The sequence below is a fragment of the Pelophylax lessonae genome (assembly GCF_965119305.1).
Source record: "Pelophylax lessonae genome assembly, chromosome: 12".
In the NCBI taxonomy this organism is placed as follows: Eukaryota; Metazoa; Chordata; class Amphibia; order Anura; family Ranidae; genus Pelophylax; species Pelophylax lessonae.
Window position 1 is genome coordinate 4,339,407 of NC_138779.1, and position 24,293 is coordinate 4,363,699.

Below are 24,293 nucleotides of genomic sequence, written 5' to 3' on the forward strand. Positions count from 1 at the left end.
GCACTAAAAGTTTGTAAAATCTGGGGACCCCCCCCAATATGTAAATGTAACTTATCAATGGGAGACCTGCACCTGAGCCAATGAAACAACCACCTGAGTGAAATTACTTTACAGCAGAGCCCCCCTAAATATGAGAGCCCCCCATCACACCAGTGTCCCCCTATATATGAGAGCCCCCCCATCACATCAGTGTCCCCCTATATATGAGAGCCTCCCATCACATCAGTGCCCCCCTATATATGAGAGCCTCCCATCACATCAGTGTCCCCCTATATATGAGAGCCTCCCATCACATCAGTGTCCCCCTATATATGAGAGCCCCCCATTACATCAGTGCCCCCTATATATGAGAGCCCCCCATTACATCAGTGTCCCCCTATATATGAGAGCCTCCCATCACATCAGTGTCCCCATATATATGAGAGCCCCCCATTACATCAGTGTCCCCCTATATATGATAGCCCCCCATTACATCAGTGTCCCCCTATATATGAGAGCCTCCCATCACATCAGTGTCCCCCTATATATGAGTGCCTCCCATCACATCAGTGTCCCCCTATATATGAGTGCCTCCCATCACATCAGTGTCCCCCTATATATGAGAGCCTCCCATCACATCAGTGTCCCCCTATATATGAGAGCCTCCCATCACATCAGTGTCCCCCTATATATGAGTGCCTCCCATCACATCAGTGTCCCCCTATATATGAGAGCCTCCCATCACATCAGTGTCCCCCTATATATGAGTGCCTCCCATCACATCAGTGTCCCCCTATATATGAGAGCCCCCCCATCACATCAGTGTCCCCCTATATATGAGAGCCCCCCATCACATCAGTGTCCCCCTATATATGAGAGCCCCCCATCACACCAGTGTCCCCCTATATATGAGAGCCCCCCCATCACATCAGTGTCCCCCTATATATGAGAGCCCCCCATCACATCAGTGTCCCCCTATATATGAGAGCCCCCCATCACATCAGTGCCCTCTATATATGAGAGCCCCCCATCACATCAGTGCCCCCTATATATGAGAGCCCCCATCACTTCAGTGTCCCCCTATATATGAGAGCCCCTCATCACATCAGTGTCCCCCTATATATGAGAGCCCCCCCATCACATCAGTGTCCCCCTATATATGAGAGCCCCCCCATCACATCAGTGTCCCCCTTTATATGAGAGCCCCCATCACTTCAGTGTCCCCCTAAATATAAGAGCCTCCCATCACATCAGTGCCCCCCTATATATGAGAGCCTCCCATCACATCAGTGCCCCCCTATATATGAGTGCCTCCCATCACATCAGTGTCCCCCTATATATGAGAGCCTCCCATCACATCAGTGCCCCCCTATATATGAGAGCCTCCCATCACATCAGTGTCCCCCTATATATGAGAGCCTCCCATCACATCAGAGTCCCCCTATATATGAGAGCCTCCCCATTACATCAGTGTCCCCCTATATATGAGAGCCTCCCATCACATCAGTGTCCCCCTATATACGAGTGCCTCCCATCACATCAGTGTCCCCCTATATACGAGTGCCTCCCATCACATCAGTGTCCCCCTATATACGAGTGCCTCCCATCACATCAGTGTCCCCCTATATACGAGTGCCTCCCATCACATCAGTGTCCCCATATATATATTAGAGACCCCCCATCACATCAGTGTCCCCCTATATATGAGAGCACCCCATCCCATCAGTGTCCCCCCTATATATGAGAGCCCTCCCATCACATCAGTGTCCCCCTATATATGAGTGCCTCCCATCACATCAGTGTCCCCATATATATTAGAGCCTCCCATCACATCAGTGTCCCCATATATATTAGAGCCCCCCATCACATCAGTGTCCCCATATATATTAGAGCCTCCCATCACATCAGTGTCCCCATATATATTAGAGCCTCCCATCACATCAGTGTCCCCATATATATTAGAGCCCCCCATCACATCAGTGTCCCCATATATATTAGAGCCCCCCATCACATCAGTGTCCCCATATATATTAGAGCCCCCCATCACATCAGTGTCCCCATATATATATATTAGAGACCCCCCATCACATCAGTGTCCCCCTATATATGAGAGCCCCCCATCCCATCAGTGTCCCCCTATATATGAGAGCCCCCCCATCACATCAGTGTCCCCCGTCCCCCTATATATGAGAGCCTCCATCACTTCAGTGTCCCCCTATATATATGAAAGCCCCCCATCCCATCAGTGTCTCCCTATATATGAGAGCCTCCATCCCATCAGTGTCCCCCTCTATATATGAGAGCCCCCCCATCACATCAGAGTCCCCCTATATATGAGAGCCCCCCCATCCCATCAGTGTCTCCCTATATATGAAAGCCTCCATCACATCAGAGTCCCCCTATATATGAAAGCCCATCACATCAGTGTCCCCCTATATATGTGAGCCCCCCATCACATCAGTGTCCCCCTATATATGAAAGCCCCCCTCATCACATCAGTGTCCCCCTATATATGAGAGCCTCCCATCACATCAGAGTCCCCTTATATATGAGAGCCCCCCATCACACCAGTGTCCCCATATATATGAGAGCCCCCCATCACATCAGTGTCCCCCTTTATATGTGAGCCCCCCCATCACATCAGTTTCCCCATATATATGAAAGCCCCCCTCATCACTTCAGTGTCCCCCTTTATATGTGAGCCCCCCATCACATCAGTGTCCCCCTTTATATGAGAGCCCCCCATCACTTCAGTGTCCCCCTATATATGAGAGCCCCCCATCACATCAGTGTCCCCATATATATGAGAGCCCCTCATCACATCAGTGTCCCCCTTTATATGAGAGCCCCCTATTACTTCAGTGTCCCCCTATATGTGAGAGCCCCCCATCACATCAGAGAATCACAATGAGAAAGGTCCAACGCCAAAGAGTCCCCCCCCCCCCAGATTAGAGTCCTTTCGCTCTCGTGGCACCTGAGGGGTACCCAAATGGCACACTGGGATGCCGCGGCACCCTGGTTGAGAAACACTGCAGTAGACTGCAACAAACACACGACAGAGGCTTTACACCTCTCCAACTCTACTAAAGGGGCTTCTTTTGGGGGGATTCCAACTCTATTCTTGTCCCGGTGACACCTTGTGCGTCAGAGTATGACAGGGAGTCACCAGCAGTAAAAGCTCAGCAGAGGTTCTAACCCAAGAAGGATCATGTTTTGTCTGGATCTGGGCTTCACCAACAATTAATCTCCATCATTGTGGGAACGTCATCCTTCAGATCAGTCCGAACCTTCAGAGGGCTTTCCTCGTTTCTTCATAGATGACCTTCACGCAGAACGTCTCCTCGTTTTTATCTTCGTGGTCATTGATAAATATGAGAATTTCTTCCAATCCGCCGCTGTCGCTGGGTGCAAAGCGAAGTCCGATGGTGTAGGTTTCCCCCGCCCCCACCTGAAAGAAAAATTCATCCAATCAATGAATAAAAAACCTTTCCAGGAAATAATATTGGCTATTGTATCCATTCTATCTCCTGGCCCTGGGGTTATACTGCTGACCCCCGCCCCCCCTCCTGGCCCTGGGGTTATACCGCTGACCTCGCCCACCCCTCCTGGCCCCGGGGTTATACCGTCCGTTACCTCCCCTCCTGGCCCTGGGGTTATACCGCTGACAACGCCCACCCTCCTGGCCCCGGGGTTATACCGCCCGTTAACCCCCCTCCTGGCCCTGGGGTTATACCGCTGACCCCGCCCACCCCTCCTGGCCCCGGGGTTATATCGTCCGTTACCCCCCCTCCTGGCCCTGGGGTTAAACCGCTGACCCCACCCTCTCCTGGCCCTGGGGTTATACCGTTCTGTTACCCCCCTCTCCTGGCCCTGGGGTTATACCGCTGATCCCCCCCCCCTCCTGGCCCCGGGATTATACCGTCCGTTACCCCTCTCCTGGCCCTGGGGTTATACCGCTGACCCCGCCCCCTCCTGGCCCTGGGGTTATACCATCCGTTACCCCCCCCCCCACTCCTGGCGCTGGGGTTATACCATCTGTCACCTCACCCCCCCCCCCCATGACAGTGCCCGAAACATGACAGCCAAGAGAGATGCATATGAAATACACTCTGTAGTGTGAGAACTGACACTTCCTGTTCAGAAACTACATATCCCACAATCCCCGGGCCTCTCAGTCTAGTGCTCTGCAGGGGAGAGCTACACAGTAATTAGATCTGACACAGATAGGCAGAGCAAGTGGTCAATAACATTCATTGTAATATGACTTGTGTAGTGATTATATATGCTATGTTTTTTTTTTTGTATTTGCTATTTTTTTCCCCATGAAAGTTGCCCTTTATGTAAGACTCTGCAGCAATAACCCCCCCCGAATATAAATATATTTCACATTTCAGTTAATGGGGGCTCCATCAGTCCTGAGTCCCGGCATTATCCTAACTAATGAGGGTTATTATCGTGGCTCCCGGTGATTTGCCCCCGATAACGAATGATTCCGGTCTTCCGGAGATCATCATCCCTCCCGGCTGCAGAATCCGGATTTATATATAGAGAGGAGGAGGAGCCTGGAGATTGCGGCCGTGCGGCTCTCTAATAAGGGTCTGTGAATGATGGAGCAGACACGCGCAGGCTCTTGATTTAAGAACTTTCAGAGCGGCTTCCTATGAACTTTCATTAGCTCACGCGTGCGTACGCAGAACTCGCCGTGTACAAGTGTCGGAGCAAAAAATGGGTGGCCTGCCGCACCGCACAATTAGAACGGCCTAATGAAGTCGTGTAGATGGAGGATGGAGGAAGAAGGCGCAGCGTACAGGACGTTCGTCATGTCGGAGCGGGGGGACCGTGCGTCTTCTGCTGCGTCAGTGAGGACTTATTAACCACTTCTGGACTGGAAGGTGGACTCTATTTACTATTTAGATGACTTCTGAAGGCAATTGGTTCCATTTGATTTTAGTTAGGGGTAGCAAAGTAAAGGGGGGTGAATACATATGCCCCCCCCCCACACACACTTTTAACAGATTTATTTGTATAATTTATCATTCTCCTTCCACTTCACAATTATGGCCACTTTGTGTCGGTCTATCACATAAAATCCCAATAAAATACATTTACACGTTTGGTTGTAACATGAGAAAATGAGGAAGATGTCAAGGGGTGTGAATAGTTTATCAAGGTGCTGTATATATATATATATATATATATATATATATATATATATATATATATATATACACAGAGTGTCTTGAAAAAGCATTCACACCCCTTGACATTTTCCTCATATTATTAAACAAAAAAAAAAAAAAAATTATATATATATAATTTTTTATTTTGTTTAACCACTTCTGGACTGGAAGGTTTTTCCCCCTTAATGACCAGGCCATATTTTGCGATTCGGCACTGCGTTATTTTAACTGACAATTGCGCAGTCGTGCGACGCTGTACCCAAATGAAATGAATGTCCTTTTTTTCCCACAAATAGAACTTTCTTTTGGTGGTATTTGATCACCTGTGCGATTTTTATTTTTCGTGCTATAAACAAAAAAGTGCGACAATTCTGAAAAAAAAAAAAATACAATATTTTTTAACTTCCTGCTATATGAAATTCCCCAAAAAAATTTTAAAATCAAAATTTTTTAACATTTTAGGCCAATTTGTTTTCTGCTACATATTTTTGGTAAAAAAAAAAAAAAAAAAAAAAAAAAAAAAAAAAAAAATCGCAATAAGCGTATTTTGATTGGTTTGCGCAAAAGTTATCATGCCTACAAACTACGGGAAATATTTATGACATATTTATTGTTTTTTTTTTTTTACTAGTAATGGCGGCGATCAGCGATTTTTAGCAGGACTGCGACATTGCGGCGGACAGATCGGAACCCTAACTGACATTTTTGACACTTTTGGGGGGACCAGAGACATTACTACAGTAATCAGTGCTAAAAAATATGCACTGTCACTGTACTAATGACACTGGCAGGGAAGGGGTTAACACCAGGGGTGATCAGAGGGTTAATTGTGAGCCTAGGGGAGTGTTTACTAAATGTCTGGGGGAGGGACTTGTGAAATGATCATAGAGACATGTGATCCTATATAGAAGGAGCTCTGTGATCATTTCAGAGAGAACAACAATCAGCTGTGTTTACAACATCCGATCGTTCTTCTCTCTCAGCGGGGAGCGATGCCCCGTGCATCGGCTTCCCCGCTGACGAGCGGTGGTGTGCGCTCGCCCCCTAGCTCCCTGTGCGCGACCAACGTATACCTAAGTCAGTTTGCACAGGAGTGGCTGCCTGCGGCGGACGGTTGTAATGATGATGTCACGCCGAGTAAATAGATACCGAACATGTTACGGTTTAATATTGCGCACACCGGCGGAATGGCGACAAACTATGGTCAATAACAATCTCCATAGGCGATTCTTTAAACATTTTTAACGCTTACCAGTTTAGAGTAGCTCTTCTTTTTTTTTTTTTATTGCTCTCGCTCTGTCACAGAACAAGTCACACAAGTGTGAAAGGGGCCTAGATGCTCATATTGCCTTTGGGGGAGGGGGGAGGGTTGGGGGGCGCAGTTTGGCATATTCACCCTGGGCTCTAGATCACCTTGTCCCAGCACTGAGCAAAGGGCATTCAGATAAGGGGGCATGGATTTTTATTGGGGTATGAAGGCCTGCCCCTCCCCCACCTGCCAACAGCACCCAGGGGAGGTCTGAACTGCAGTAAAGGCTCCCACAGTGAGATCTTCCCTGTGACAAATGAACCCAGAAGCAATGTGTATAATATCACTTCCAGGTTCACGGCTGTCATTCCTCAGCTACTGGAGCCAAGGAGGAAGCTAATCAAGCACAACCTGTGGTTGGTTAGCTACACTGGAGGACGAGGGAGACATTGGGAGTCTAATAGACCCCTGATGTCTCCGTAAAGAGGACCTGTTCCCTGTCCTGTGCTATCACATAAGGGGCTTGTTAGCCCTTTGTAATAGTAATAAAGTTAAAAAAAAAAAAAGTGTAAAAAAAAGAAACTAAATTAACCACTTAATACTGCCCGCCGCGCAGCCGCTCCTGCGCAAACCGCCTTAAGTATACATCGGTCGTGCGCCTGCAGCTAGGGGGCGCGCTCCTGCCCTCACTCGTCAGCAGGGACTCCGATGCACGGGACAGGCGGCTCCGATTGCCCCCTGACACCCACGATCGCTCCCCGCTGAGAGAGAAGGACGGTCGGATGTTGTAAACACAGCTGACCGTTCTTCTCCCTGGAATGATCACAGAGCGCCTGTGATCCTTCTATACAGGAACACAGGTCTCTATGATCATTTCACAAGCCACGCCCCCCCCACAGTTAGAATCACTCCCCTAGGCTCACATTTAACCCTTTGATCACCAATACTGTTAACCCCTTCCCTGCCAGTGTCATTATTACAGTGACAGTGCATATGTATAGCACTGATTACTGTAGTGATGTCACTGGTACCCCCAAAATTGTCAAAAATGTCAGTCAGGGGTCCGATCTGTCCGCCGCAATGTCGCAGTCCCGCTATAAATCGCTAATCGCTGCCATTACTAGTAAAAAAAAACACAATAAAAATGACATAAATCTTTCCCCTAGTTTGTAGAGGTGATAACTTTTGTGCAAACCAATGAAAATACGCTTATTGGGATTTCTTTTTAAAAAAATATGTAGCAGAAAACAAATTGGCCTAAAATGTTAAAAAAAACATTTTTCAGAATTGTTGCTCTTTTTTTGTTTATAGCGCAAAAAGTAAAAATCGCACAGGTGATCAAATACCACCAAAAGAAAGCTCTGTTTGTGGGAAAAAAAGGACATCAATTTCATTTGGGTACAGCGCCGCACGACCGCGCAATTGTCCGTTAAAGTAACGCAGTGCCGAATCGCAAAAAGTGGTCTGGTCATTAAGGGGGCAAATCCTTCCGGTCCAGAAGTGGTTAAACAAAATAAAAAATTATATATATAAATTTTTTTTTTGTTTAATCAAATGTGGAAAATGTCAAGGGGTGTGAATGCTTTTTCAAGACACTGCGTGTGTATATTTATATGTATATATATATACACACACACACAAATATATATATATATATATACACACACACAAATATATATATATATACATATACACACACACACACAAATATATATATATATATATACACACGCAGTGTCTTGAAAAAGCATTCACACCCCTTGACATTTTCCACATTTTCTCATGTTACAACCAAAAATTCTATTGGGATTTTATGTGATAGACCGACACAAAGTGGCCATAATTGTGAAGTGGAAGGAAAATGATAAATGATACAAATAAATCTGTGAAAAGTGTGGCTGCATTTGTATTCACCCCCCCCCCCTTTACTCTGATACCCCTAACTAAAATCTAGTGGAACCAATTACCTTCAGAAGTCTCCTAATTAGTAAATAGAGTCCATCTGTGTGTAATGTAATCTCAGTATAAATACAGCTGTTCTGTGAAGCCCTCAGAGGTTTGTTAGAGAACCTTAGTGATTAAACAGCATCATGAAGGCCAAGGAACACACCAGACAGGTCAGGGATAAAGTTGTGGAGAAGTGTAAAGCAGGGTTAGGTTATAAAAAAATCTCCCAAGCTTTGACCATCTCACGGAGCGCTGTTCAATCCATCATGGGAAAATGGAAAGAGTATGGCACAACTGCAACCCTACCAAGACATGGCCGTCCACCTAAACTGACCGGCCGGGCCCCTACCAAGACATGGCCGTCCACCTAAATTGACTGGCGGGGCCCCTACCAAGACATGGCCGTCCACCTAAACTGACCGGCCGGGCAACCCTACCAAGACATGGCCGTCCACCTAAACGGACCGGCCGGGCCCCTACAAAGACATGGCCGTCCACCTAAACTGACCGGCCGGGCCCCTACCAAGACATGGCTGTCCACCTAAACTGACCGGCCGGGCAACCCTACCATGACATGGCCGTCCACCTAAACTAACCAGCCGGGCCCCTACCAAGACATGGCCGTCCACCTAAACTGACCGGCCGGGCCCCTACCAAGACATGGCCATCCACCTAAACTGACCGGCCGGGCCCCTACCAAGACATGGCCATCCACCTAAACTGACCGGCCGGGCCCCTACCAAGACATGGCCGTCCACCTAAACTGACCGGCCGGGCCCCTACCAAGACATGGCCATCCACCTAAACTGACCGGCCAGGCAAGGAGAGCATTCATCAGAGAAGCAGCCAAGAGGCCCATGGGAACTCTGGAGGAGCTGCAGAGATCCACAGCTCAGGTGGAAGAATCTGTCCACAGGACAACTATTAGTCGTGCGCTCCACAAATCTGCCCTTTATGGAAGAGTGAGAAGAAGAAAGCCATTGGTGGAAGAAAGCCATAAGAAGTCCTGTTTGCAGTTTGGGAGAAGCCATGTGGGGGACACAGCAAACATGTGGAAGAAGGAGCTCCCAATAAAATACATTTACGTTTTTGGTTGTAACATGACAAAATGTGGGAAATTTCAAGGGGTGTGAATACTTATTCAAGGCACTGTGTGTGTATATATATATATATATACACACAGTTATATATATGAAGCATCAGCAAAGAAAAGGTAAAAAGCAGCGGTTACCTTGAAGGTGTTCTTCTTGAACTGCAGTAGGTCCACCCTGTTTGTATGGAGGGAGTATCTCTTCTTGGATTGGTAGGGATTGGTATAGGTGATCCTTTTGTTGCAGCCCTTGTCTCCGGAGGGAATTGTAATTTCAAAAGGCCTTTAAAAACATAAAATATTTTTGTTGTTGTTTAAATTATTATTTTTTTTTTTTTACATTATAATTATTTAATAATTATTCAATAATATTGTTATTTTTTTTTTATAACATTATTATTTGAGTTATTTTGGGTGTTATGCGTGTTTTTTTTTTTTTTTTTGCATTATTGGTGTTGTAAATGTATTGCTATTTTGTATTATGTCTTGTATTTTCTAAAAGTTTGTAAATAAAAAAAAAAATATTATTATTAAATTATTGTAATTATTTTTGTTTAATATTATTATTTCATTATTAGTTTATAATATTATTATTTAATGATGTTATATTATTATTTTATAGTATTATCATTTAATGATTATTTAACTGGATAGTTATTTTATTAAATTTTATTTAATGATCATTTAATGATTATTGTATAATATGATTATTTAATGATTATTTTATTTAATATACTATTAGTTATGTAAATGTATTGCCATGTATTGTTATTTTGTATTATGTCTTGTATTTTCTAAAAGTTTGCAAATAAAAAAAATATTATTGTTAAATGATTATTTAATTTAATTATTATTGTTTAATATTATTATTTAATTATTATTTTAAAATATTATTTAATGATTATTTAACTGGATTATTATTTTTTGTTATATTTTTATTTATTGATTTTGATATAATATTGTTATTTAATGATTATTTTATTTAATGACCATTTTATATACTATTATTTATGTAAATGTATTGCCATGTATTGTTATTTTGTATTATGTTTTGTATTTTCTAAATTTTTGCAAATAAAAAAAATATGTATATTATTAAATGATAATTTTTTTATTTTATTTTATTATTATTGTTTAATATTATTATTTAATTATTATTTCATAATAATATTATTTTAAAATACTGTAATTTAATTATTTTATGAGAATATTATTTAATGGTTATTTAATATTATTATTTTACAATATTATTATTTAATGTTTATTTCAGTGGAATACTATTTTATTATATTTTCATTTAATGATCTATTTATTTAATGATTATTGTGTTATATTATTATTTCATGATTTTATTTAATTAACATTTTATAATACTATTTAAATTTTATTATAATAATACATAACTAATTATATTAATAATCGTTAAATAAAATACAATTTAAATAATAATGCTATACAATAATCATTAAAAAAATAATCATTAAAGAAAAATATTTTAAAATAATCTTAAAATAATGATATAAACTAATATTATTATAAAATATTAATTTCAATAAAATGTTTTCTGCCAAATGGAAAGTTCAGCCAATGTGACCTCTGACCCGCCCCTTCAACACAAATCACATGACTGGTCAGTTTGGGGAGCCCAGAGCAGCATTTTCTCCAGCATTTTCTAAATATAATAAAATTTTATATAATAATATTATACAATAATCATTAAATAAAAATGTTATAAAATAATCATTAAAAATTCCTATAAAATAATAATATTACTATATATAAATTTCTAAATAAAATAACATTTTATATAATAATATTATACATTAATCATTAAATAAAATAATCATTAACTAAAAATGTTATAAAATAATCATGAAAAAATCCTATAAAATAATAATATTATAAAAAAAGCATTAAATAAAATGTTTTCTGCTAAATGGGAAGTTCAGCCAATGTGACCTCTGACCCGCCCCTTCAACACAAATCACATGACTGGTCAGTAGGGAGCCCAGAGCAGCATTTTCCCCAGCATTTTCTGAATAAAATAACATTTTATATAATAATATTATACAATAATCATTATATAAAATAATCATCAAATAAAATAATTATAAAAAAATCATTAAAAAATACTATAAAATAATCATTTAAATAAAATGCTTTCTGCTAAATGGGAAGTTCAGCCAAACTCTGACCCGCCCCTACAATACAAATCACATGACTGGTCAGTAGGGAGCCCAGAGCAGCATTTTCTCCAGGAAGGAATGCATTTGAACCCTCGGTAATAGGATCTCGGAAAGACATTTATATAACTTTATCTGAGCACGGGTCGGATTTAATGAGTGGTTGGAAGCAGAGCAGATAAGTAGTGGTCAGGCCATAGAACCCCGCGTAGCGGCTGCGCCCGCTCTCCGGCTCGTTAATCCATTTCCATCAGAGGCGGTGGATTCGGCGCGCACAGCACTTTCAGAAACAAATTACAGGAGAGCTTTAATATTTTCAGATTGCAATGTTTCATTGCAGCTCCCCTAGGAATGAATGCCAGACATACTAATTCAAATTGTTTTAACAATGAACAGCCGAGCAAAATTATACATGTCAGCTTGTAATAATCCCTTTTCAGAGAGAGCGCTCCAGCAATTTATCATAATGCAGAATGATGTCTGTGCTCTATATTTACAGAGGAACCGCATAGACATGAACCGCGCTACCAGGGCAGTAATTATCACATAGCCAAACTAGGCCGGGGGCAACAGGAAAAAAAAACGGTGTTCACAATTTTAAGTGTGAGTTACAACCAAAGAGTTTCACGTCTGTAAGGTTGTTCTGATGCCATAGCTCCTCCTCCATAATAAGCTCCGCCCACACAGCTATAGCAAGGCTTGCATTGGGTGATGAAGGACCCACATTACATGTATGAGAATCAGTGGAGTATCCTCTATGGGTGCAATATGTGTGCCCTGAACATGGGTCCCAATATTCCCTCACACATAGTAGTTGGGGGGGGGGGGGGGGGTCAGTCATGGATGTCCGTAATTGGACGTGAACGGGGTGTTAGTGGTTTGGGGGTGAACTCTGCCTCACTTACTACTGATCCCTAAACTCTGCTTCACTTACTACTGACCCCTGACCTCTGCATCACTTACTCATGACCCCTAAACTCTGCATCACTTACTCATGACCCCTAAACTCTGCATCACTTATTTATGACCCCTAAACTCTGCATCACTTACTCATGACCCCTAAACTCTGCATCACTTACTCATGACCCCTAAACTCTGCATCACTTACTCATGACCCCTAAACTCTGCTTCACCTACTACTGACCTCTGAACTCTGCTTCACCTACTACTGACCTCTGAACTCTGCTTCACCTACTACTGACCTCTGAACTCTGCTTCACCTTCTACTGACCTCTGAACTCTGCATCACTTTAAGTCACAGCCAATATTCAGCTGAATGTAAAACACATCCACTTTTTGCTACGATGTGCTGCAGCATAGTTACCTCCGCCGCCCATGAATGCACATGTGCAGCAGATGGGTCAATAAAGCCCGCCCTATTTGTCACCGTACATATGCGTTCTGCGGATGGCAAGAGGTTTAAGATAAAATCCGTGCTTCTTAGAAACATCATGCAGGCAGCATTCACCTTTAATTTCCCCTCGCTCTGATATCGGTATATTACAAATAAACAAGTATTGAGCCGAACATTCCATTTCCATTCTGCACTCAATTAGAATCTTCATTTTTCTGTTGGAACATTACGACTCTTATAAAGGCCACAAGTACATTTCAGGACGCAGCGTCTGATGGTTTTAATAAACTCGGCGGAGATTAAAAAACTCAGAGGATAGCCATGAAAATTAATGGCTGCCCATTAGGAGCTCATTTAACACTGTCAGGGAACGGAGGAAGTTTTCCACCTAAACTTTGGAAACTTTGTATGACGGTCCATGAGAGGGCAGTAAAGCTGGAATGAAGCCTGGATGATGGATGACCATGTGATGGGCACTAATGTCCTATAACTCCATAGACAATTATCTTCTTCTAGATTAACAATGCATATCCTCTGCCAAATACTACATGCAGCCTTCCGTGCTGAGCTGGGAAATACGCATTGCTCATGTGTTGGAGAAGAACGTCACCTTCGTAAAACTGATGCAAAAAAAGTAATTTAAAGCTCAGATTCAGATTTAACCTTTACTTTTGGACAGAGAAGAGGCCGGTTAGAACCTCTGTTGGGTTTTCATTGTAGTCTGTGTGTAGGCAGGTGTGGAGCTGCAATATATTTGCTGACCTGAAGAGGGCACTGTGTGGTTTCCTCAGGCTGGCAGGAGCTTGTTGAGGATTAGGTTGTCCCCTGTCATGGGCTCCAGGTTGCCATCTTGGTGAACATGGTGTCATCTACTGCAATGTTTTTCAAAATATGACCCCAAGGAGGGGATATTTTATTGATATAGGATTGATATGGAAAGGTCCTTATATTTTTCTAGCCCTGGTGAATAGGGGCGCTCTTGGACTGCTGAAACGCATTGGCTACTTTTTTATCCGCTTGACTTTTTATCAAAATAAAGTTGTATCTGGACCTCTTAGCCTTGGTGTGGCTTTTCAATTTCCACTTTTGTTATATTACATTACAAGCCAAGTAGACCATGGAGATCCTCTGGGGCAGGTGTCACCAAACTATGGCCCTCCAGTTGTTCAGGAACTACAATTCCCATCATGCCTTGTCATGTCTGCGAATGTCAGAATTTTACAATGCCTCATGGGACGTGTAGTTCCACAACAGCTGGAGATCCCTGCTCTGGGGTATAGAAGCTGCCTGCCCTGGAACCAGGTCACCTCCATCAACATCAATACTTGAAGATAATACCAGTGAGATACAACTACAGATTCAACGCTATTTTCAACTTTCCTCTATGGTGTTGCGATATGTCTGCAGGCCTGAAGAGGGCGCTGTGTCACTTAGTCAAGCTTACAGGAGCTGGTTGAGAATTAGGTTGTCCCGTCATGGGCTCCAGGTTGCCATCTTGGCCAACATGGTGTCATCTACTCCCATTTCTGTTCTTTATAAATATGACCCCAAGGAGGGGATAGCGTATTGATATCAGATTGATATGGAGATGTTTTTATATTTTTCTAGCCCTGATCAAAGGGGGTGCTTTTGGACCCCCAAAATGCTTTGGTTACTTTTTTTATTTTATTTTGTATTTGTCCCCTTGACTTTTATCAGAATAAAGTTGTATCTGGACTTCTTGGTGTGGCTCTTCAATTTCAATTTTTGGTACATAACACTACAAGCCAAGAAGACAGCGGAGATCCTCAGGGGTGTAGAAGCCGCCTGCCCAGGAACCAGGTCATTTACATCAACATTGGTATTCCAATGAGATACGGGTTCAGTGCTATTTTTCCACTTTCCTCCATGGTGTTGCAATATGTCTGCATGTCTGAAGAGGGAGATAGGCCCCTTTCTCAGGCTGGCAGGAGCTTGATGAAGACGAGTTTGTCCCCTGTCATGGGCTCCAGTCGGTCATCTTTGCCAACATGGTGTCCTCTACACCAATTTTTCGCTTTCCTCCATAGCATTGCAAATTATCTACTAGACCTGCAGAGGGACCTAGTCCTTTCTCAGGCTGACAGGAGCTTGTTGAGGACGAGGTTGTCCCCTGTCATGGGCTCCAGTCGCTCATCATCGCCAACATGGTATCATCTACTCCAATTTTTCCACTTTCCTCCATAGCATTGCAAATTATCTACTAGACCTGCAGAGGGATCTAGTCCTTTCTCAGGCTGACAGGAGCTTGTTGAGGACGAGGTTGTCCCCTGTCATGGCCTCCAGTCAGGCATCTTGGCCAACATGGTGTCATCTACTCCAATTTTTCCACTTTCCTCCATAGCTTTGCAAATTATCTACTAGACCTGCAGAGGGATCTAGTCCTTTCTCAGGCTGACAGGAGCTTGTTGAGGACGAGGTTGTCCCCTGTCATGGGCTCCAGTTGGGCATCTTGGCCAACATGGTATCATCTACTCCAATTTTTCCACTTTCCTCCATAGCATTCCAAATGATCTACTAGACCTGCAGAGGGAGCTAGGCCCCTTTCTCAGGCTGGCAGGAGCTTGTTGAAGATGAGTTTGTCCCCTGTCATGGGCTCCAGTCGGTCACCTTGGCCAACATGGTGTTGTCTACTCCAATTTTCCCACTTTCCTCCATAGCATTGCAAATTATCTACTAGACTTGCAGAGGGAGCTAGGCCTTTCTCAGGCTGGCAGGAGCTTGTTGAGGATTAGTGTGGCCCCTGTCATGGGCTCCAGGCGGTAATCTTAGCCAACATGGTGTCATCTACCATTTTTTTGGTAATACTTCCTAAATCACACCCTAGGAAATTTTCTCGCACTTCCTGAGCAGTGACACAGAGGGTCGGCACACAATTTTAGTACTGTAATGGCAGTTAGTTTTTTTTATTGCTGTGGGTGCCCTCCTATCCTAGTGACCCCCTTCACTATATTTATTACCATGTTGTCGGAGGAACATCAATAACACACTAAACGAGGAGAAATCTCTCCAACAGAGCCCCAACGAGAGTTTTAGCGATGGAATGGCAGTTACACTTTCTTGCTGTGGGTGCCCTCCTGTCCTGGTGCTCCCGGTCTCCACAATTCTTACAAGGAAGCCACTAAGTCACTCAATGAGGAGAAATCTCCCCAACAGAGCCAGAGATAGCAATGAAAACCTAAAAGAGGTTACACTATATTGTCAAAAGTATTGAGACGCCTGCCTTTACACGCACCCCAAACTCCCTCATCCATGTCTTTATGGACCTTGCTTTGTGCACTGGTCCAAATCATTTGGTGGCGGGGAGATTATGGCGTGGGGTTGCTTTTCAGGGGTTGGGCTTGGCCCCTTAGTTCCAGTGATGGGAACTCTTAAGGCTTCAGCATACCAAGACATTTTGGACAATTTCATGCTCCCAACTTTGTAGGAACATAGATGAGTGGTGTTGGGGTGGAGGAACTTGACTGGCCTGCACAGAGTCCTGACCTCAACCCGATAGAACACCTTTGGGATGAATTAGAGGGCAGACTGCGAGCCAGGCCTTCTCATCCAACATCAGTGCCTGACCTCACAAATATGCTTCTGGAAGAATGGTCAAACATTCCCATAGACACATTCCTAAACCTTGTGGACAGCCTTCCCAGAAGAGTTGAAGCTGTTATAGCTGCAAAGGGTGGGCCAACTCAATATTGAACCCTACGGACTAAGACTGGGATGCCATTAAAGTTCATGTGTGTGTAAAGGCAGGCGTACCAATACTTTTGACAATATAGTATATATATATATATATATATATATATATATATATATATATATATATATATATATATAAAAATGGAAAATAAAATGGTAAAAGCTCAGTTTCTTTAAATCACACCGGGAGTGACAACCAATTAAAGGCACACAACACAAATGTGGCTTCAGATATCTAAATTCAATTTAACAGAACATTGAAATCCACAGCTCACCTTAGAAATGATGGGATTTCGGCTCATTACACAGACTAACCAGGAGGCTACCAGCTGATGTTGGTCAACATCTACTATGTTGAGGTAGATGAATCTGCTGCCGGCTTTGTTGGGGCGCACAGCAATGTGAAGGTCTTGGATGCCGTTGGTGGGAGCACAAACACGTCACTGGGATCCACCTATACACCAAACAAAGGGTTAAAACTGAATTCCGGGGAGATAATAAAATACACCAGTCAACACAACTAAATGTTACATTCCAGCCACCCACAGCAGAGCAGGAGTGGGAGGAGCAGCACTAAGAGCCAATCAGTATGTACTGACAGGTGGTGGGTGGAGAGAGCAGTGAGCAGAGATGACTTTTCTGTATATTCTTAATATGTATTAGCACAGGTATTTATTTAGTGCCGACAGTTTACACAGTGCTTTACATTTTGTACATTCATATCAGTCTCTATCCTCGGGAGCTTACAATCTAAGGTCCTTATCTCACATACAAACGCATATAATGACCCCCACTGCAAGGGTCATTTTGGATTTAAATTTTGAGTTTATTTATTACGGGTATTTATATAGTGCTGACAATTTACACAGTATGTTACATATACTGTATACTATACATTCACGTCGGTCTCTGCCCCTAAGGAGCTTACAATCTAAGGCCCCTAACTCACATTCTAGGGCCAATTTAGACAGGAGCCATTTAACCTCCCAGCATGTCTTTGGAGTGTGCGAGGAAACCGGAGTAAGTGAGATGGAGTTCAAAAGTCAGTAGTAAGGCATACTCTCCCACGCCAAGGGTAATGGACCAGGCGAGGGGACAGGGCTTTCCCTTTAACTGCTCTATTACCCCTAGGTTAGGGAGAGTATGCCTTACTACTGACCTCTGAACTCTGCTTGACTCACTACTGACACCAATGATGGGACACTTTCCTTCCTACTGACACCAGTGATGAGGCACTATTACTTCCACTGACACCAATGATGGGACAATATTCCTCCCACTGACACCAATGATGGGGCACTATTCCTCCCACTGACACCAATGATGTGGCACTATTCCTCCGACTGATACCAATGATGGGGCACTATTCTGCCCGATGACACCAATGATGGGGCACTATTCCTCCCACTGACAAGAATGATGGGACACTATTCCTCCTACTGACACCAGTGATGAGACACTATTCCTCCCACTGACACCAATGATGAGACACTATTCCTCCCACTGACACCAATGATGAGACACTATTCCTCCCACTGACACCAATGATGAGACACTATTCCTCCCACTGACACCAGTGATGAGACACTATTCCTCCCACTGACACCAATGATGAGACATTATTCCTCCCACTGACCCCAATGATGGGACACTATTCCTCCTACTGACATCAATGATGAGGTACTATTCCTTCCACTGACACCAATGATGGGGCACTATTCCTCCCACTGACACCAATGATGAGGTACTATTCCTCCCACTGACACCAATGATGAGGTACTATTCCTCCCACTGACACCAATGATGGGGCACTATTCCTCCCACTGACACCAGTGATGGGCCACTATCCCTCCCACTGACACCAATGATGGGACACTATCCCTCCCATTGACACCAATGATGGGACACTATCCCTCCCACTGACACCAATGATGGGACACTATCCCTCCCACTAACACCAATGATGGGACACTATTCCTCCCACTGACACCAATGATGGGACACTATTCCTCCTACTGACATCAATGATGAGGTACTATTCCTTCCACTGACACCAATGATGGGGCACTATTCCTCCCACTGACACCAATGATGAGGTACTATTCCTCCCACTGACACCAATGATGAGGTACTATTCCTCCCACTGACACCAATGATGGGGCACTATCCCTCCCACTGACACCAGTGATGGGCCACTATCCCTCCCACTGACACCAATGATGGGACACTATCCCTCCCATTGACACCAATGATGGGGTGCTATTCCTCCCACTGAAACCAATGATGAGACACTATCCCTCCCACTGACACCAATGATGAGACACTATCCCTCCCACTGACACCAATGATGGGACACTATTCCTCCCACTGACACCAATGATGGGACACTATTCCTCCCACTGACACCAATGATGGGACACTATTCCTCCCACTGACACCAATGATGGGACACTATTCCTCCCACTGACACCAATGATGGGACACTATTCCTCCCACTGACACCAATGATGGGACACTATTCCTCCCACTGACACCAATGATGGGGCACTATTCCTCCCACTGACACCAATGATGGGGCACTATTCCTCCCACTGACACCAATGATGGGGCACTATTCCTCCAACTGACACCAATGATGGGGCGCTATTCCTCCCACTGACACCAATGATGGGACACTATTCCTCCCACTGACACCAATGATGGGGCACTATTCCTCCAACTGACACCAATGATGGGGCGCTATTCCTCCCACTGACACCAATGATGGGACACTATTCCTCCAACTGATACCAATGATGGGGCGCTATTCCTCCCACTGACACCAATGATGGGGCACTATTCCTCCCACTGATACCAATGATGGGACACTATTCCTCCCACTGACACCAATGATAAGGGTTCTTTTACTTCCATTAGTCATAGGCCCTTTGTTTAGAGAGTTTGGAGGCCTCTGGTTTACAACAATACAGAAGAATAGGATACGTGGAAATATAACAATAGGGACAGTTAGGTGAAGAAGTTACTCTCGGCAGACGGGCCCGATGTCCCTTTTGGTGCAATGTGTAATTGGGGTAAAGTATAACACTGACCTTCAGTTCATGCGGGTGAGACGCGTACGCTCTGACTTTCCGCACCGCTTACGTCCCTCGAAGGACCAGAGACATTTGTGTGAGCTGACCGGTTACACAGCTGAGGTCCACCCTTTTCAGGGAATGGACGTAGATCTGCCAGATTTGGATTGGAGCCGCCAGCCATCGGTCCCTGTGCCAATATTAGGAGATAACAGGAATTAATCACATATATCAATAATAATGTCACAATGTCCCTACTCCCATACATTAGAGTAGGACCATCACTGCAGAGGCAGCATGAGTGATTAGAAGCTTCTATATAAATTGATTATAATGTAAATCAACTGAAACTTCTATTTAGTGAAGAGACATAAATGGGTTTTATTAGGAGTATCCTTTGCTGGCTAGCAGGGCCTAGTGATGGGGATTTTGTTTTAGTGGCATGTGACGATAAACTGTATAAAATGGTTTTTAGCCGCAGCGGCCGCCGCACACACAGTCTGCACCTCCCAAAACACTGAAGTGACACAGGAGAGGGGCTCCCAATACCACACAGCGCCAGCAGTGCAATAAAAAAGACCCCCGCAGGGATCGCATCAGGGAGCCCCACAAACGCACAGACAAGAGGGGGGACACAGCAACACAGGACTGCCACCCCAGACAGAGGCCCCACACAGAAAAGTACTTACCTGTACTGGATGGCGTGGGGTGCCTCTATGACACGGAAAGCCTCTGTCCTCAGATGACAGGGAATGCCATCAGCCAAAACGCAGGACACTGCAGCACCTAACCGCATAAGTGTCCAGTGAGGTAGCCACCTCACAGGCTGCATCCCTGCTGCGAACAGGGATGGGTCGTTCATAGTGCCAGGGCGAACCATAGCCGAACGCTCGATGGCGGGCTGGGGATCCCTCTGACCCTCTGCCCTGGAGAGCCAGGGTGGCCAGTCCGATTCCCAGCTTCTCATAATCCATCTTCATCCGAAGATCCGACTAAAACTAAAGCTGACAAAATAAACAGCTAGTAAAGCAAAGGAAAAACTGACATTCTTGCAAATAAAAATCAAAAGAAAAGATTAGAAGGCTGAGACTGTAGCCCCAGCACAGGGAAGCCTATCTACTGCTAACGCTAGGCAGAGACAAACTGAGTTGGGATGGCTTACTGCAGGGGGGCATTGACCAGTGGGACAGCCCCCATGGGTGTGTCTATGCTAAAAGCTTTTGTTTCTAACAAGTCTTATGCCTAGCTACTCCTGCGGAGCGGAAGTCAATACCCATTGGTGAAGACTATATGAGGGGCGGCGACTGTCGGAGGACGTAAGAGAAAATAGGAGGATTTACGGACATGCGGAACGCCCGTGTGAAAGGGCCCAAAGGCATAATGAGCTAGTATGCATCGCATACTAGCTCTTTATGAATTACTTACCTTAGACTGAAGCCCCGACACGGACCCCCGGACACCGCTGTGGGAGCTGACATGATCCCTCTGCGTCTCTTCCGGGTTCGGCAGCTCCGGCGCTGTGATTGGCAGGAGCCGCGATGACGTCACTCCCGTGCATGTGCGCGGGAGTCATTTTCCGGCAAGCTCCCAGCAAGGAAAGCTGAAGGTCCTCCGGACCTTCAGAGCGCATGCGCTGCTCGCGTGGGCGGCTGCATGCAGTGCAAATATCTCCTAAACCCTGCCGGTTTAGGAGATATTAATTGTACCTACAGGTAAGCCTTATTATAGGCTTCCCTGTAGTTAAAAGTGGAAAAAAGCGGGATACTACCGCTTTAAGGGGAAAATCCTTCTGGTCCAGAATCCAGAACTGGTCTGATCTGGAAATTGCAGACCGAATTTAGCGCTACAATTTTCCGTGAAACGCACGCTCTGTAGACAAAAAAAAAAAAAATTAAGAAAATGACATCATATGGACAAAATCAGAAATGATACAATAAAAAATAAATAAATAAATAAATGTTCAAAAGGGCAAAAAAACACAGCGCTAGAGTAAAAAAACTGCTAGCACTTAGAGCAAAGATACATTCCAAATATACACGGACCAATAGTGAAGCGCTAAAAAAAAAAAAAAAAAAAGACACAATAAATACTGTATCACAAAATAAATGCATACGAATAAATTAAACATTTATAGATTTTTTTCTCCCTTATTATTCCTGCCAGTAACACACTTCCTGTCTTAGACCTCGTTCACACTTGACCCACCTAAAAGTCGCACGACTTTGATGCGACTTGAAGAAATGCCTGTGTGATATTGAGGTCTATGGACTACTTTGAAGTCGCCGCAACTTGAAGTGGCACAGATATGAATGGCACTCGTTGGAAATCATGGAGTAGAACTTGTCATGCGACTTTGCAGTCCCAAGCCTGAGGACAAGTCGCACAATTGTGAAAGGGGCCTTACAAGGTCTCTAACATCCACCAGCTCTGTGATGTCATCATGGAGGAGGGGAAGAGGACTGCAGTGACAACCTGTGAAGCTCTGGTGAACTCCATGCCCAAGAGGGTTAAGGCAGTGCTGGAAAACAATGGTGGCCACACAAAATATTGATAATTAGGGCCCAATTTGGACATTGTCACTTAGGGGTGTACTCACTTTTGCTGCCAGCGGTTTAGACATTAATGGCTGTGTGTTGAGTAAAGTTACACTGTTATACAAGCTGTACACTCACTACTTTACATTGTAGCAAAGTGTCATTTCTTCAGTGTTGTCACATGAAAAGATAGAATAAAATATTTACAAAAATGTGAGGGGTGTACTTACTTTTGTGAGCTACTGTGTATATATATATATATCAAATCAGCTGAGTCATTTAATTCACACCAGGATGCAAACAAGTGACTGTTAATTTTGGTCAACTGAAAAAAATAATTGGATCTATTTTTAGCTGAGGTCAGTGTGATTTAAAAATTGAAGACAAGCAGATAAAATCCAGTCCTAACCCCCATCTCCAGCCCCCCCCTCCCCCATACACCTCTATGTAGTGAAATCGGGAATTCCCCAACAGTCATACATTGGGATAAACAACATGGGGGGGTTAACCCTTCATTGACATTTTATTTGTAATGCAGTGTTGAACAATTTTACTGAACAAAGATTTTTCAGCAGTGTAATTGAGCAGAGTGCAAAAATTTAACTGCCAACACGATTCGCAGCACCGGTCGAGTGCAGCCCTAACTGCCGCTGAGAAAGCTATAAAAGGGACTGCAGGCAGAGGGCGCTGTGTCAGTTGAGATTTGACTCTTGTAGTGAACACACCTGTGTGTGATCTGTTCTGAGAATTCTCATTCCATTTACAAAGCGAATATTCAGATATCTTTCTGAGTAGCTGAGTGAATAAACTGATATTTATTATTTTTTTGTCACTTTTCTCTATTCTTAGTGACAAATTTGGAAAATGAGCTTTTTTAAAGTGCTCGCTATTTTCTGCTTTCTGTACCTTGTTGGTGTAGAATTTGCTCATGCCCGGCCATTGTTCACCCGCCTGGAGGTTACAGCCGGCTCTACACTGGTGATCCCATGTGTGATCACCAAAAATTATCTCTCTGGTAGAAGCAGTGTTGGGATTGCGTGGGGAATGACTCCGGAAGGAGGCGGTCCTTACACTCCCATCCTGCAGGAAGATATTAAAATACTGCAGAAAAAACAAAAAAAGGATTGCTCCTTGGTCATCAGCCCGGTCCTGCAAAGTGACAGCGGAACCTACTTGGCCAGCCTCACCGTGGACAACATCCAGCATCATCCATTCAAGAAGGTCATCGTTCACGTGATTGGTAAGTATTACAGGATTTGGTTTATTGTTCATTCTATGGGGGGTCTCTCCTGGTGTGGGGAGGTACTGAGGACCAGGACCAGGCTGGGCAGGCATAACTCAGAGTACTTGTGGGTTTCTGGGTAATCTTTTACCCTTTCCCTGCCAGTTCTCTTCCCCACACAAAGTACAACGTACATCTTATACCCAAAAATAAACACAGGAGACGGCCGGTCATTGCAATCTGATGTATTGTATCTCACCATCACTTCTTACACTATACACCTATAGGGACCATTACACTATACACCTATAGGGACCATTACACTATACACCTATAGGGACCTCTACACTATACACCTATAGGGACCTCTACACTATACACCTATAGGGACCTCTACACTATACACCTATAGGGACCTCTACACTATACACCTATAGGGACCTCTACACTATACACCTATAGGGACCTCTACACTATACACCTATAGGGACCTCTACACTATACACCTATAGGGACCTCTACACTATACACCTATAGGGACAATTACATTGACCGGTCCAGTCTGTCACCATCAGTAATGCAGCAATCTTAGTTTTCCTGAGTCCCCCATAACAGTTACCTGCCAGGAATTCTGTCGTTTTTCAGCTTCACCTGTTTACAAAAACAAGTTCTCCAGCAAAAGTGACAGTTATAATCAGGGGTCAAGTCCTGGGAAAAAAGTGTGGGAACTCACCCAAGATTACCACCTCAAAAATGAAAAAAAAAAAAAGTGT

General features: G+C 44.0%; 1 pseudogene across 1 annotated transcript; it reads right to left on the reverse strand.

Moving 5' to 3' along the window:
* Positions 1-3,268: 3,268 nt before the first annotated feature.
* On the reverse strand, positions 3,269-19,857 carry LOC309568382 (nephrocystin-4-like; annotated as a pseudogene). The gene is made up of 4 exons: positions 19,783-19,857; positions 16,969-17,147; positions 9,587-9,728; positions 3,269-3,427 (listed from the first exon to the last, which is right to left on the reverse strand). The product of its transcript is annotated as a nephrocystin-4-like (transcript).
* Positions 19,858-24,293: the final 4,436 nt, after the last annotated feature.